Genomic DNA, 16,152 nt, shown 5'->3' on the forward strand with positions numbered 1-16,152 from the left:
AGCTAACATCAGGTTGGAGACCATGCTCACTTCATCTATTAGTAGCATTTTCATTTGTTTCAATACTCTGCGTAATTCCATTGCAGCTTCTGCAGAAAGTTTGTAATAGTCTAATTTGTTCTGGTTTTCTACTGGTAATAGTAGTAATCGGTGTAATGTAACACCACCTATGTTGTAGGCAGCTAAACCTGTGGGGGCAGTGACAACAGCTGACAGTTTGTTGTTTGTCAATTGTTGAAGGAACTTACTAATGATTTTGATTAGGAATGTTTTGCCAGAACCAGCTTCACCACTGACGTACAGTAGTATAGGTTTATAATTATGGCAGGAACATTCTTTATTTTCATGTTTTACACCATGTGCAATTTGTTTTGTTACTTCTTGAAAAATGCTACTTTGCTCATTGTTTAGTTTTGATTGTAGTATAGTTAAGTCTTCCTTATCTTCATACTGACACATGGTGTTTTCTACTTCTATCATAGCTAATTCTGCCTCATTTGTTATTAGTGGTTCTCCCAGTGGTTCTTGGCTTCCTGTTACAGAAGGTTGACTACTGTCAGGAGTATCCTTATCTAGATGGGCTTGGAGTTCTTCTTCATGTTGCTGTTCATTGTGCAACGTTGTTTTGTACTGTGTAAAGTTTACATCAGTTATAGTGCTTTCATTTGCTTTGAAAGCATCCTCATATGAGTCATAGTTATCTAGTAATTGTTCTTCTTTTCTCCATGGTTTGAAGAGTTGTAGCAGGGACATGTAATATACTTCTTTATGTTGAGGAGTCTTCAATGACAATTTGATATGATTAATTACATTTGGTTTAGTGAGTTTAACTAAGCTGCCTTCACAGTCTGTCACTCTATATTTACCTTTTTTTCATCAGGTTTCATATTATTTTTGTATGTGTAGTTTTGGGCTATTTGGTATAGACACATGTTTTCCAAGGTATTACTTCTGTTTGGGTAGCATGTGTCCAATAAATTGTTTTTTAAAATGTCTTGGCTGTTGGGATCATGTTTGGCTATTGTTTCTATATCTTCATATGATTTTAGAACTCTTTTTCTAGATTTAGCTGGACCAAGACTTAGCCATACTATATTTTCAGATTTACCATACAATGAAGTACCAGTTAAACCAACAGCTGCTTCATAAGATCCACATTCTCTATGGGTGAGCATTTTTATGCCCAAGCTGTATAATTTCTGAGATACTGTTTTATCTGATGACAGGTCATTCCAGAGGTCTTGGAGCTCTGTCTTTTCTGCTTTAGTTAAGTATGCTGTGACATATCGTGCAACTGCAGTAGAATTGTCTGCAATGTACTGCACATCTATGTTTGCATTCCATAAGTGGGCAATGATTGCATTATAATCATTGATATATTTTTCTTCTTCTTTTCTTTTTATGTAATATGTATTTTTAGGTGACTTACCTTTAACACTATGTCTAACTGAGTATTTGTAGAGTGTGTTGGTGTATAGGAGTGTTTGGGGAGGGTGGGAGTGTATGAGATAGGATGAAAGTTGTGTTTTTTATGTGTTAGACGTTCTTTCTGTGTTCGATTTGTTTGCGGACATCACGGGTGTTCTGAAATGTTCTAAGTAAACTGACTGGGGGTTGTTCTAAGGACTCAATATGTGTCTGTTTTGTTCGCAAGCAAAGTGAAACTGTTCTAAGAACACTCGCGGTGTCCGGGGAGTGTTCGTAGGGGGTGTCCTGAGGACGCTGTCCGTATTGTTCTCTGTCAAGTTGAATGTGTTCTAAGAACTCCCGTGGTGTCCTGAAATGTTCGCAAATAAACAAAATGGGGGTGTTCTGAAGACGTTTTTGAGAACACTCCCGGTGTCCTGAAATGTTCGTAGGGGGTGTCCTGAGGACGCTGTCCGTATTGTTCTCTGTCAAGTTGAATGTGTTCTAAGAACACCCGCAGTGTCCTGAAATGTTCGCAAATAAACAAAATGGGGGTGTTCTGAAGACGCTTCTAAGAACACTCGCGGTGTCCGGGGAGTGTTCGTAGGGGGTGTCCTGAGGACGCTGTCCGTATTGTTCTCTGTCAAGTTGAATGTGTCCTAAGAACACTCGCGGTGTCCTGAAATGTTCGCAAATAAACAAAATGGGGGTGTTCTGAAGACGCTTCTAAGAACACTCGCGGTGTCCGGGGAGTGTTCGTAGGGGGTGTCCTGAGGACGCTGTCCGTATTGTTCTCTGTCAAGTTGAATGTGTCCAAAGAACACTCGAGGTGTCTTGAAATGTTCGCAAATAAACAAGATGGTGGTGTTCTGAAGACGCTTCTAAGAACACTCGCAGTGTCTGGGGAGTGTTCGTAGGGGGTGTCCTGATGACGCTGTCCGTATTGTTCTCTGTCAAGTTGAATGTGTCCTAAGAACACTCGCGATGTCCTGAAATGTTCGCAAATAAACAAGATGGTGGTGTTCTGAAGACGCTTCTAAAAACACTTGCGGTGTCCGGGGAGTGCTCGTAGGGGGTGTCCTGAGAACGCTGTCCGTATTGTTCTCTGTCAAATTGAATGTGTCCTAAGAACACTCGCGGTGTCCTGAAATGTTTGCAAATAAACAAAATAGGGGTGTTCTGAAGACGTTTTTGAGAACACTCCCGGTGTCCTGGAATGTTCGTAGGGGGTGTCCTTAGGACACTGTCCGTATTGTTCGTTGTTAAGTTGAAAGTGTTCTAAGAACTATCGCGTTGTTCTGAAATGTTCGTAGGGGGTGTCCTGAAAACGGTGTCCGTATTGTTCGCTGGCAAGTTCAAAGTGTTCTAAGAACACTCACATTGTTCGCGGACATTAAAAGTTTCCCATAGATCATAGTTGAAATGTTTGACTCTATGGATGTGATATGCTGCGGTGGTTGTTGCCAGGGCATAGAGTCTTGGGTGCATGGCCATTTGGCCATGCACCCAAGACTCTATGTCCTGGCAACAACCACCGCAGCATATCACATTCATATTTGCTTATAACTTTGGGTGAAAAACAAATGTATAAGGAACAAAGGTATTAGATACTATGGATGTGATATGCTGCTATGGTTGTCCTTATTATTGTATACTTACTGTTTGGTCTAGTAATGGGAGTCCATGTTTTTCTTCTTCATTTCTGTGATAAAAGAAAATAGCATGTTAGTATTAGTATTTTGTAATGACTTATTACATTGTATTAACAATATACTTTTATTTTTTTTGACCCTCATATTTAGTAGAGTACAAATCAGAGTACTGTGCAATTTGCTCAGTTTCTGTATTTGTTGCTAAAATCATTGGGTCTGTGGGAGAAAAAAAAATCCATGTTGGATTAAAAAAAAACCTTTTTCTGTTATGCTACAGTTTATTTGTTTGTTTGTTTCAGTGTTCACTTGTTGTTTCTGGCTAATGCTTTATACTTTGCTTTGTTGTATTTTTTTTGGAGCAGTAACAGATTCTTTATTTGTTTTGATATTATAAAATTTTGGAGCAGATAGATACCAATTGCATATTCTAACGGTCTATTTTTTTAATATATTTTAGTGGTTTTGATTTATCTATTTGGATATTGTTAAATTTTGGGACAGTTAGATACCATTGGCGTATTCTAACTGTGTATTTTTTAGTCTAATTTAGTGGTATTCATTTATCTGATTAGTTGTTGTAGAATCTTTGAGCAGTTAGATAGCTTTTGGAGTATTCTAACAGTTTATATTTTTTTAACACAAATTTACTTAAAGGTTTAAATACAGTTTATTTATCAAATTTTGGTTTTAAGAACATCAAATAAACGTTTGTAAGATTTGCTGGTAATCTCTGCTTTAGAGTAATGGTACTATCATTACATTCAAACCATCCACATTTCTTTTTTATATATGCCATGTAGTGCCCTGAATTGGTTGTGGCTCCTGCGTGGTAGATTATACCTATTGTTGTGAAGGTTTTCTTACCAAGTGATATTTGACTATGTGTGAATCCAGTCAGCTTGCAGTTGTTTTTGGTACCATCTGCATTGTAACATATAAGCATTAGTATTACGTATTTACTATGTGTTTGTATTACTAACGTGGAGCGATTATCTGAATTGCAGGTAGAGCATAATCTACTATGGTTTGCATTTTGTACAAGTTGCTGAAATGGAATGGATTCACAATTTGGTATTGATATATATATGAAGCGTTCATTGGGAATTTCTTCTTGTGTCACATTGTTGCACAGAGTGCATGTATGTTTCCACATGTATGAAATCTGGAAGATTTCATTTATATGTATGTTTTTGTTTTCCAGTACTAATAGTAAGTACATTAGAAATTCTTGTGGATCTTCCTGTGAGTTTATAGTGAATTTCACCATTCCAGCACAGTAGTCCAATCGTGGTCTTATTCGAAAAACACTATATGTGTTGTCAGGATTGTTTGCTGCATTTCTGTGAAGTACTAACATTTGCAAACACAAAGGGTCTGTACTGTGTAAGTAAATGTTGTCAACAATTGGTGGTAATTGAAATAGAATATTCATTGCTACATTTGCATAGCAACTTACACCAACTATATTTGAGAATTTAAATGGTCCAGGTAGTTTTGTATCTAACTGCTTTTTTTGGAGTTTGTCTTCCTTCTTTAAAGAAGTACCTGGTTTACTTTCTCTAATTGATTCTTTTTTGTTTGTGGTACTTGATGAAGTATTAGTTTCTTTTACTCTCTTTGGAGGATTTGCAGTGACGTCCTGTTGCATTTCTGTTTGATTTAGTTTTCTTTTACAACATTTTAGTTTTTGTCGAACAGAATATGTGTTTAGATGGGGAGTGTATAGTGAGCGAAGTCTATTATATTCTAAAATGCAAGGAATATCAGCGTTTACTTTACTTGCATCAAAGTTGATTAGAAATAGACCATCAAGTGTACGTAAGCGTGATAGTGCTACGTAGCTCATGCCTTCTTTAAAGACTGTGTTACCAATATCTATCATTGCTTTGTCTAGGGTAACAATTTTGTTGTCACGTGGGTATGTTTGAAAGCCAATAACTGTACCCAGTGCTCCATTAACTAGTCCTTGGTTCACGTCAAGGTTACGTTTAAGCATTACTCTGCAATTTAAGGATAATTTTAACATCTTTTCTAAGCCTGCTGTGTTTGAGATTGATTTTTCTAAATTATTTAGTCTTGTTGTGGCTTGGTCACACATGGGTAGTGTCATACCATGTACATCTAGTTTGTCTGTGGCGCTAATTTCCATTATTGGTTGCATTTCTTTACTTAACATTATTTCATTGAATTTGAGACAGCTTGCAAGAGTTGGCATTTAGGCCATAAAATTGACATTTTTGTGGGCTAATTGTTCCATAACATCTGTAGCACATGCATTATCGACATAAAGTGCATTAATGTGCCGGGTTTTCAATGTTGCTTCTGCTTCTTTAGAAAGTATACCAACTCTCAAACTTTTTAAAATGTTGGCATAAGTTAGATCTGCAGATTGGCGCATGTTTTCTGTTAATTCTCTGTATTGGAAATGTTGCCAAAGGTTGACATTTCCAATGCTGCCAACAGTTTTACAGCAGAGTTTGTGCCCTAATGTTTTAAAAATAGGTTCACCTTTTACTGGTGTTAATTGAAGCAGATCTCCAAAAACAATAATGTGTTTTCCTGCAAAGAGCTCTTCATAGTCTGTTTTGAGTACTTCTTGTAATCTGAGGTGAATCAAAGCTAACATCAGGTTGGAGACCATGCTCACTTCATCTATTAGTAGCATTTTCATTTGTTTCAATACTCTGCGTAATTCCATTGCAGCTTCTGCAGAAAGTTTGTAATAGTCTAATTTGTTCTGGTGTTCTACTGGTAATAGTAGTAATCGGTGTAATGTAACACCACCTATGTTGTAGGCAGCTAAACCTGTGGGGGCAGTGACAACAGCTGACAGTTTGTTGTTTGTCAATTGTTGAAGGAACTTACTAATGATTTTGATTAGGAATGTTTTGCCAGAACCAGCTTCACCACTGACGTACAGTAGTATAGGTTTATAATTATGGCAGGAACATTCTTTATTTTCATGTTTTACACCATGTGCAATTTGTTTTGTTACTTCTTGAAAAATGCTACTTTGCTCATTGTTTAGTTTTGATTGTAGTATAGTTAAGTCTTCCTTATCTTCATACTGACACATGGTGTTTTCTACTTCTATCATAGCTAATTCTGCCTCATTTGTTATTAGTGGTTCTCCCAGTGGTTCTTGGCTTCCTGTTACAGAAGGTTGACTACTGTCAGGAGTATCCTTATCTAGATGGGCTTGGAGTTCTTCTTCATGTTGCTGTTCATTGTGCAAAGTTGTTTTGTACTGTGTAAAGTTTACATCAGTTATAGTGCTTTCATTTGCTTTGAAAGCATCCTCATATGAGTCATAGTTATCTAGTAATTGTTCTTCTTTTCTCCATGCTTTGAAGAGTTGTAGCAGGGACATGTAATATACTTCTTTATGTTGAGGAGTCTTCAATGACAATTTGATATGATTAATTAAATTTGGTTTAGTGAGTTTAACTAAGCTGCCTTCACAGTCTGTCACTCTATATTTACCTTTTTTTCATCAGGTTTCATATTATTTTTGTATGTGTAGTTTTGGGCTATTTGGTATAGACACATGTTTTCCAAAGTATTACTTCTGTTTGGGTAGTATATGTCCAATAAATTGTTTTTTAAAATGTCTTGGCTGTTGGGATCATGTTTGGCTATTGTTTCTATATCTTCATATGATTTTAGAACTCTTTTTCTAGATTTACCTGGACCAAGACTCAGCCATACTATATTTTCAGATTTACTATACAATGAAGTACCAGTTAAACAATCAGCTGCTTCATAAGATCCACATTCTCTATGGGTCAGCATTTTTATGCCCAAGCTGTATAATTTCTGAGATACTGTTTTATCTGATGACAGGTCATTCCAGAGGTCTTGGAGCTCTGTCTTTTCTGCTTTAGTTAAGTATGCTGTGACATATCGTGCAACTGCAGTAGAATTGTATGCAATGTACTGCACATCTATGTTTGCATTCCATAAGTGGGCAATGATTGCATTATAATCATTGATATATTTTTCTTCTTCTTTTCTTTTTATGTAATATGTATTTTTAGGTGACTTACCTTTAACACTATGTCTAACTGAAGACATGAGGTTGCTTACTTGACCTGTATTTGTAACTGGTCTAGGGAAACCAAATCGGCATTTGGTGTAGTATTTGCCTTTGTTTTTGTATTTGCGACGACAATATTTTCCACATGTGTGTCTTTGAAATTGTAAAATTTGTGCATGAAGATCACTATTTGTGGCTTCTGATGGAATTTCACAAGTGACATTTTTTTCATTAAACTGTAAAACAGTGGCATCACTGTCTTGACCAAATTTAGGAGCATCTTTAATCCATAAAAGCATGTGGATATGTGGTGCTCCTCTGGCTTGGTATTCTTTTCTCCAAAAGAAGTGTTGCACTTCTCCAAGAGGAGGAACAGTTGTATTACAAATAAAATGTAGCATAGCAATGAAGCGATGGTGAAAATATCTTGAAACATTAACAGGATCCAAAGAACAAAGTCCTCCAGGTGTTAGAATATCTATGTTTGTTTTGTTTTTATTTGATATGCGTAGGAAATCATGTAAATCTTCCCATGCATATTCTGCACAACTTAATGTAACAAACCAAGTGGGTGGGCCAAGGTTTCTGATCATACAACGTACATCTCCATGACGTTGAAACCAGTACTCTTTAGTACCACGCATATTTGCTAATAGATTTGTAATATTTGATTGTAAAACCTCATCCTTTTGTTGCACTTTTTCTAATAATTGTGTAGCTGTCATATTTTGAAAGTGTGACCCTGATTTTAATATGTGTGCAACTCCGTAACATAAAGTTGCTAGTTCACTTTCAAAGAGTAGGTGGAATATGTATTCCACATTTTGTCTAAATCTGGGATCTTCAGAATACATCCGCAATGAGCGGTATTCTGAAGCTGATATTTGAATAGGTCTATCATCATACCTTCCTCCTTTGCCAGTAGGAAAGAGTAGAGGAAAAGCACGTGCTTCTATACTTTTTTCCCATATACTGATTGGCGATCCTTTTGTTTGACGCATTTGGTAAGTTTCCAGTACATCTTGTACGGTGTCATTACAGTGCAAAGGATGAATTGTATAATGGTCTAAAGTATTTGATATTGTAGCAGGATCTAGTAGCTCAAATTGACCAGCTTCTTGTGTTTCCTGAATTATTTCAGTTGTATCTTTCAAGTTTTCTTCAATATTAATTTCTTTGTAATAGTCATTATTCTCTTTAAGATATTGGAAGGCTTGTCTAACTTTATATAAATCTACCAGCTGTTGCCATATTTTTTTGTCTTTTGTAGGTACTCCATTTACTAATATAATTAAAGATTGCTGCATTGGACGTTGCACTCCTAGAGTATGCACATATTCTTTTAGATTTAATGGTAAATAAACTACTTTTCCACGAATGCCTTTTACCAATTCAGAGGGAGGTAATTTTGCTGTTTTTGGTTGAAGGCATATTATTGCTTGAAATGGGTGTACTGTTGGAATTATGATGCTCTCATATAAATTAAGTTGTTGTAGAGGTTTTGGTACTGGGTATAATTCCAAATTATTTGTGATAGAACGTGAAGGAGTTTGGTTGTTGTCAAGTTTTGTAGTGCAATAACTGCAAAGTATTAAGGGCTCAGTTATTTCATATTTGTTTTCTGCTACAAGGTAGAGAGCTAATTCAAACCATTTAGAATCTTCATTGTCTTCTATTTTGTATGATAGGTCCACAGTTTTTGTGTTACTTTTACAAAAAATTCTACGGCAACATACACATACATGGTTTGGTACTTCAGCTGATGTACTTTTAAATTTTAGTATTTCTTTTTTGTATGTGTTTAGCAAAAGGTTGCCATGTGTAGAATTGTTGCTTAATTGGTTTAAAGCTATTTCATTCTGTAAATGGCTTTCACTTCCAAAATATTTTTTCTGGATATAGTGAATTTCTTCAGGTAGGTCTTTTGCTGTACCATGTAGAAGGATGTTATTTAACTTTGCTAGTGCTAAAGCAGGACTTTTAGCATAGTACAGTTTATAGACTAGATTTCTTATAGTTGAATGATGTGTTGATATCCTTTTGATATCATGGAAAGTGGTTTTACAAGTAGGTCCTGTAATGCAGGCCAATGAATGTCCTTGTAGTCCTGTGTACTTGCGCACTGGACAGGTATCTATATTTTGCAGTAATTTAATTTTGATTTTGCCTTTGCTTTTTACATATTTATTGAGGAATTGGCGTAAAGATTTGAAACATTGTTTGGGAATGTTACACATTGACGTGCATGGCCATTTGTACACCAGACGTTCTGATTCAGTTGAATGGAGGGGTAATTCTAAGTTTTCAGGGCATATTTTTGTAAGAAGTACTTCTTGTTCCATTATGGTATTATTCACTTTTCATAACCTCGACCACTGCTATGTATGCCAATTGTATTTGTTTGCTTTTATTTGTACGCTTCTTCATTAAAATATGGTTCTGTGCTTGTAGTGTGATTCCATTCACCTCTGCTGATACTTAAGAAGTTCTTTCTGTTGATATTTCGCTTATTGAGAAGTCTTTTTTGTAATTTAGTTATTAGTTTTGTTAGTGGTTTCATTTTGTTTAACAGTAAAATAAATAAATTTCTTTTGAGAAGAATTGCACTGTCCATCAATGCTTCTAAGATTAATTTCCTACGATAGGTTTTAAGCTTTGAACCTGATTTCTCTCCTGTTTTTATAAGATTTTGAAGGACTTTGTGACGGTATATTTTGGCTAAAATACTTTTCTTGGTATGCTTACTTTGCACTATATTAAAATTTGAAGAAGTAGTTTTATCTGTACTGATAGCTGATTTTCTGTTAATTGTTTTTTGGTTTGTTTTACATTTTGATAGAGGAAGCGAAGTTGTTGTACTTGAAACTTCTTGTGTTTCACTAAATGATTTTATTAGCTGTTTTGTTTCAACTTTTTTTTACAAATTCTGCTAGAGACGGATGCTTATGTTGGACACCTTTATTTTCATTTGCTCTACTTTTGCGTTGCTTTCTACGGACTTGACTTTTGGTAGGCATTCTTTAGGGTCTGTTGAAAAAAATAAAGAAGATATGGGTTGGGGTGTTCTGGAATGTATGTGTGCTGTGTGCATGAGTGTTTGAGTAAGATGATAAAGATGTATGTAATGTTGTGTGATTGTGCATTGGGAACTAAAACTAGTAGGGATAGGTATTCTTGAATTAATGTGTTACTAAACTGGGGTTCAGATGACAAAAAAAAGTAAGCTAGTGGTGTGGAAAAGTACAAATAGTAAATCTAATGTATACAATTAAAACAGTTGTTTGTTCTATAATATGAAAATTGTAGTGGTTCAGTTGGGTAATTTGTGTGTCCAAAAATAGAAATTTGTGGGCCATTCTGGCTGTAAATCGCTGTTTAAGACATGGACATTTTTGGACGAAATGGTACAAAATCTCTATTTTTAGAAACCGAAATAGCTTGTATTAACGTTATAGTATATTTGATTAATAATACAAATATTATGGTGATATTTTACTTACTTTTTTTTTAAATTAACAGGTAACTTCTTAGTGTTTCTTTCTTCTTCGAATTTGGCTGCTTCTTTTCAGGAAACTGGTCTTCACTGCAATTGTAAAAGCTTCAAATTAGTAACTTTGTTTGTATATAGCACTGTTTTTAATTTAGATATTGATTTTTTTAATTGAAATCCTCAGTGCCTTCTGTAAAACCATTAACTAATTTATTTACATAAGATACATTGCATCAGTTCAGTACATATGATATGTTCTTAATGAACAAATTGTATTGAATGACTAACTGTAGCAAAAAAAAATATCTTTACTATGTCTTGGGAAATGTATAATATATTAGTGAATACCACTATTTCTGTAAGTAAACTGTTCTAGGTAATAGCGCCTCAATGTCATGTCTAATTTAAAGTAATTAAGTAAATAAATAAATAAAAACAAAAAATATGAAATTGTATAAGTATTTTTATAAAGGTTTAAACATAGATTGTGTTTGCATGCAATTTTGTTTGAATATATGTAGTCTATATATTTCATTGAAAAAATGTTAGTTTAACATGATTTGAGTGTGTGTGTATAAAGAAAGTAAATAGTATAAAGGTTTATAAGTGATAGTTGATTTTAGGAAATTGAAAAAAGTACAGTAAATTCATTTTACAGATTTTACAAGGTAAAAGTCTGTTTGAAAATGTGTTCCTCTACTATACAGAAAATATGCATACCTGAAGTTTGTGTTCATGCATATGGATATGCATGGAGCTGCAAGTAGAAATCTTGAAGACTTGTACAGTATTTCTGGTAGATGCTGCTTGCCAATGATATGACACTTGTACTCAGAGAGATTCAGAGTACATTTGCAGTGCTGATCTATGATGATGCAGTTAGATGTAGAGGTCTTGAATGTGATTGGTGCATGGTCATGTGATTTTTGAGGTACATCCAATGAGGGAATGGCAGAGAGAGTGTAGTGGAAATGGTAGAAGGGCTGTTCATGTTACGATATGTCCGCGGACATGGCGGTAGTTTGCGGACATCGGGAGTTACATCCAGGATTTTTGGGTTCAGAAGTCAGGCAAATGAGAATAAGCACTGAAAGGGATTGGTCAGGAAAGTTTGGTGGGTGTGTTGTGCCATGAGAGATTTTCTCAGATACTCTTTTTGCTGAGAGAACAAAAGATAGCTGTGGCTGTGTGTTTCAGAAAACAGATTGTTTGGATTTTAGGAGATTCGTGGATACATTGGTTGAAAGTGCATGCAGAAAGCTGTGGAGTAGCTGTAGATCTTGGATTCCCACATGTGGAAGTACACTGGCATGGAGTACGTGGAATGAAGTGGTTGGACTTGCTACCTCTCTGTGCTACTTTGGAGACAGAGCAACATCCAGACATAATTGTAATTCATTGTGGAGGGAACAGTTTAGGACAAGTGACTGGAATTTTTTGGGAATTTGCTATGAAAGAAGGATTTAGGAAGGTTATGGACATGTTTCCTAATTCTCAAGTGATATTTTCACGGATTGCGCAGAGACAAATGTGGCTTCGTTCTTCTTCATTTGGTCCACAAATGGAAAAAGAAAGGCGCAATGTTAATAAGGCTGTTTGTGCCTTTCTAAGAGATTTTGGCATGTCTTCTTTTCACAATGAAAATATTATGTTTTGTAGTACATACATTTTTCACAGAGATGGAGTCCATCTTACTTATGCTAGCAATCAGATTTTTCTGAGAAATGTACAAAATGCATTGCTACCTTTTTTGGAATTACATCAACGATTTTGAAGTAGATGTTAAGCATTTACAATTTTTGACTTACAAACACCACCCAAAGGCTCTTTTCAGAGCCACCACTTCTTTCCAGAGAAAATTACAATGTTTGTGATGGAGTAGCAACCCAATTTTTTTAATGTTTGCGAACTGTCCGCAGACTTCTAAAAAATACAAAGAGCCCTGCTTCATTTATTTTCACTTCTATTTTTTAACTGGGAAAGGCGGCTCTGAAAAGAGCCTTATTTTTTTTTGATTTTTGTAATTTTGTATTTTTTTTGGTTTTTCAGACACGACACACTAGGAGAGGAGGGTAAAGGAGGGTAAAGTGGGGGACACCAACCACAGGGATAAGAAAGGGCGAGCTGAGAGAGGAAGATGTAGAGTGGGTTTTCTTTGGGTAGTGAGCAGGTCTTCTCGTGCTCTGAGACGATAGTCTCAAAAGCACTCCGAAGTCGCTCCCCCCAACAGAGTACTCTGTTACAGTACATACATACAACTGTGACCCTCGAAAGGTAAGGGTCATCAGCATTCTGTATGGCCTGTGAGGCAGCTTGAGAAAGGCGCTGTCCCACAGAGGTGGTCCTTGTGCTGACAGGATCAGAAACAGAGGATGAAGTAGAGGAAATCAACCTGCTACGTTCTTCGCAAGGTACAACCCTGCGAATAGCCCCAGAGTGAAATGGCCTCAGGTGTCGTTTCATAGTAGTGGTCCCAAAGCTATACTTACCATGCTTCCCGCGACTGAGTATCATTTTGCACTCATTGCAGGTAACACGGTTCGCACGAGCCTTAGGGACATTACCATGAATGGTAAATAACCGCCACACCAAAGACTCACGCCTAGTGCGGGTAGTAGGGTTTTCCTCTCCCACATTCTCATCATCCTCTTCTTCCTCCTCCGCATCCTCACTCCTGTTCCCCTCTTCAGGCCCTTTGGGAGGTGGTGGTGGTGGAGGGGGTGGGGGTGGTGCTGAAGCAGGTGCAGCACCAAGTGGCAGTTCAGCAGCCAAGGATGCCATCTCGATGATGGTGTAGTCTGCAGGTGGCAGCAAAAATCACTGTGTTCTGAAGAATAGCCAGAAACACAATGGGAATAAGCTCTTGGGCGTGGTCTTTTATAGGGGTGTTTGTGCGCGGTTCGCGGACATGTGCACTGTCCGCGGACAGATCGAACACAAAAAAAGGATCGGAAAGTTTCAAAAGGTATATAGAAACTCAAGATTGCTATGTGGGACTTGTGCCATGGTGAGATTTTATTGAAAAATATTATGGATTAACTGAAAATGTACTTTTAAATTGTTTGGGGACACGAACAGTGTCCACATTTCAGGACACACGATGAGCGTGGGGGCGGTCATATGATCCAATCGCGAACTAGTCCGCGAAGGAGGTGCCTGTCCGCAGGACCCCAAGTGCACGGAGATTGGTTAGCGCATGCGCATTGATGTCCTGAAGTAATTAAAAGTGCGTCACACGTGAAACGAACATTTCAGGACACCGCGTGTGTTCTTAGAACAGTTTAAACTTGGTAGCGAACAGTAAGGACAGATATAGTGTTCTTCAGGACACGTGTAATTTAGTTTATGTACGAACATTTCAGGACACCAATTGTGTTCTTAGAACAGTTTCAATTTGGTAGCGAACACTACGAACAGGTATAGTGTTCTTCAGGACACCTCCATTTTCGTTTACGTACGAACATTTCAGGACACCAATAGCGTTCTTAGAACAGTTTGAACTTGCTAGCAAACAGTGCCGGACAGGTATAGTGTTCTTTAGGACACTTTTATTTTTGTTTGTTTACGAACAATTCAGGACACCTCGTGTGTTCTTAGTACAGTTTCATGTTGCTAGCGAACACTACGAACAGTTGTACTGTTGTTCAGGACACATCATTTTCGTTTATTTACGAACATTTCAGGACACCAATTGTGTTCTTAGGACAGTTTTAAGTTGATAGCGAACATTACGGACAGATATAGTGTTCTTTAGAACACTTTAATTTTTGTTTCTTTATGAACATTTCAGGACACCACGTGTGTTCTTAGAACAGTTTCAACTTGCTAGCGAACAGTACGAACAGGTGTGGTGTTCTTCAGGACACCTCCATTTTCGTTTATGTACGAACCTTTCAGAACACTCGCACTGTCCGCGGACACTTTTATTGTTTTTTTTTAAAAAAAACAGAAACTATTCACAATACAATATAAAAATTAAACTTTATTTAACATATATTAATAATTTATGACAGAGAAGGTGAGGCAGAAACAGAAACAAAAACAGGAGAATTTGGGGTTTCAACATGATTGTTATTAGGTGAAGAAGGGATGGGAATCTCATCAAAACGTTTTGGATTATGGAGAGGGTTTGGGGATAATTGACTGGGATATGGTGAGGAGGGACAAGTACATGTGGAGCAATGGTACGAGGTTTTTGGTTTGAAATTATTTTCTACAAAAGTTTTTAAATTATTAAAATTAGCCAACAATACATCCATTTTTTCTTCTATATTGTGAAGACTGTTATCCATAACAGGGTTTTCTGAAGTTTTTTCTATTTTGGTATGCTCTGTACAAAAAAATAATATATATTTTAAATGTATATAAAAACATAATAAATAAATGGTTTATATTATCTAGCCATTCCAGAGTACTAGACATTTCTGTGAGAAAAAAAAAAAAGATAATATATATTTTTAATCTAATACAGAAAGTTTATAAATATATGAGTAAAATGAAGTACACTTAATATTTCTGGTAAGATAAGTCCTATGTATTCAGTTGGTCTGGTCTTGTTCTCAGTTCTGTTGTGTCTGTGAGGTAATTATGTTGGAAGCCAATTTATCTTCTTGTGGTATATTCCATTTCAGAACATATTGTATTTAAGTGAATGGTTAGTGTGTTACATATATGGGTTACATTTATTATGTATTACTATATATAATGTGTTTGTGTGCTGCTTTTTGAATTTGTTAAATGTTCCTATATTATGATATAACAATCAAACATACCCCACCACCCCCCGCCCCACAGTTTTTAGGTAGTGGTACTGTTCTCCGAACATGTCCGCGAACATTAAATAAGTTTGCGGACATCAAGTTCATAAGAAGAGATCTAGTCAGTTCCATATGACATGTATATAAAGTCAAAGTCATTATTGTTAAGTTGTGCTACTAAAAAACTATGAAATTCAGTGAAAAAACTTTGTTAAAGGGACGTTATGGTTAAGTTGCGCTACTAAAAACCTATGGAATTCAGTGAAAAAAACTTTGTTAAAGGGACGTTATGGTTAAGTTGCGCTACTAAAAACCTATGAAATTCAGTGAAAAAACTTTGTTAAAGGGACGTTATGGTTTCAAGTAAAACCGAAAAACCCTTGAAATTCGCCAGTTATGGTAAGCTAAGCAACCATAACTCGCGCCACCACCGTGCACTGCTAAGACTAACACCCAGGACATCAAAGATGACATCACAAATGTCATTGATGACATCACTGATGACATCACATGTCTGGCTCACTATTTTTTCTTTTGCTGACATATCTAGGCCACATGGTTTTCTTCATTAACAGTCAGAAACTAAGAATTTTATTTTATTTGTATACATATCCTTCTAGTAGGTTCTTACAGTAATTCCCTTAGAGTACAGTCACATCATATGAAACATATACATATGGGAAAACACAAGCTTGAAAGACAGCAATCCTTTTTGTGCATAAAGATAATCACTAGACTTATGAGCACTTTCTGATAGTTCTGTTGTTTTTTTTATGGCTGTACTTTCCCTGTATATGGTCATATTTGTAT

This window comes from Ambystoma mexicanum, chromosome 7q (genome assembly GCF_040938575.1).
Source record: "Ambystoma mexicanum isolate Mex_15411 chromosome 7q, UKY_AmexF1_1, whole genome shotgun sequence".
Lineage (NCBI taxonomy): Eukaryota > Metazoa > Chordata > Amphibia > Caudata > Ambystomatidae > Ambystoma > Ambystoma mexicanum.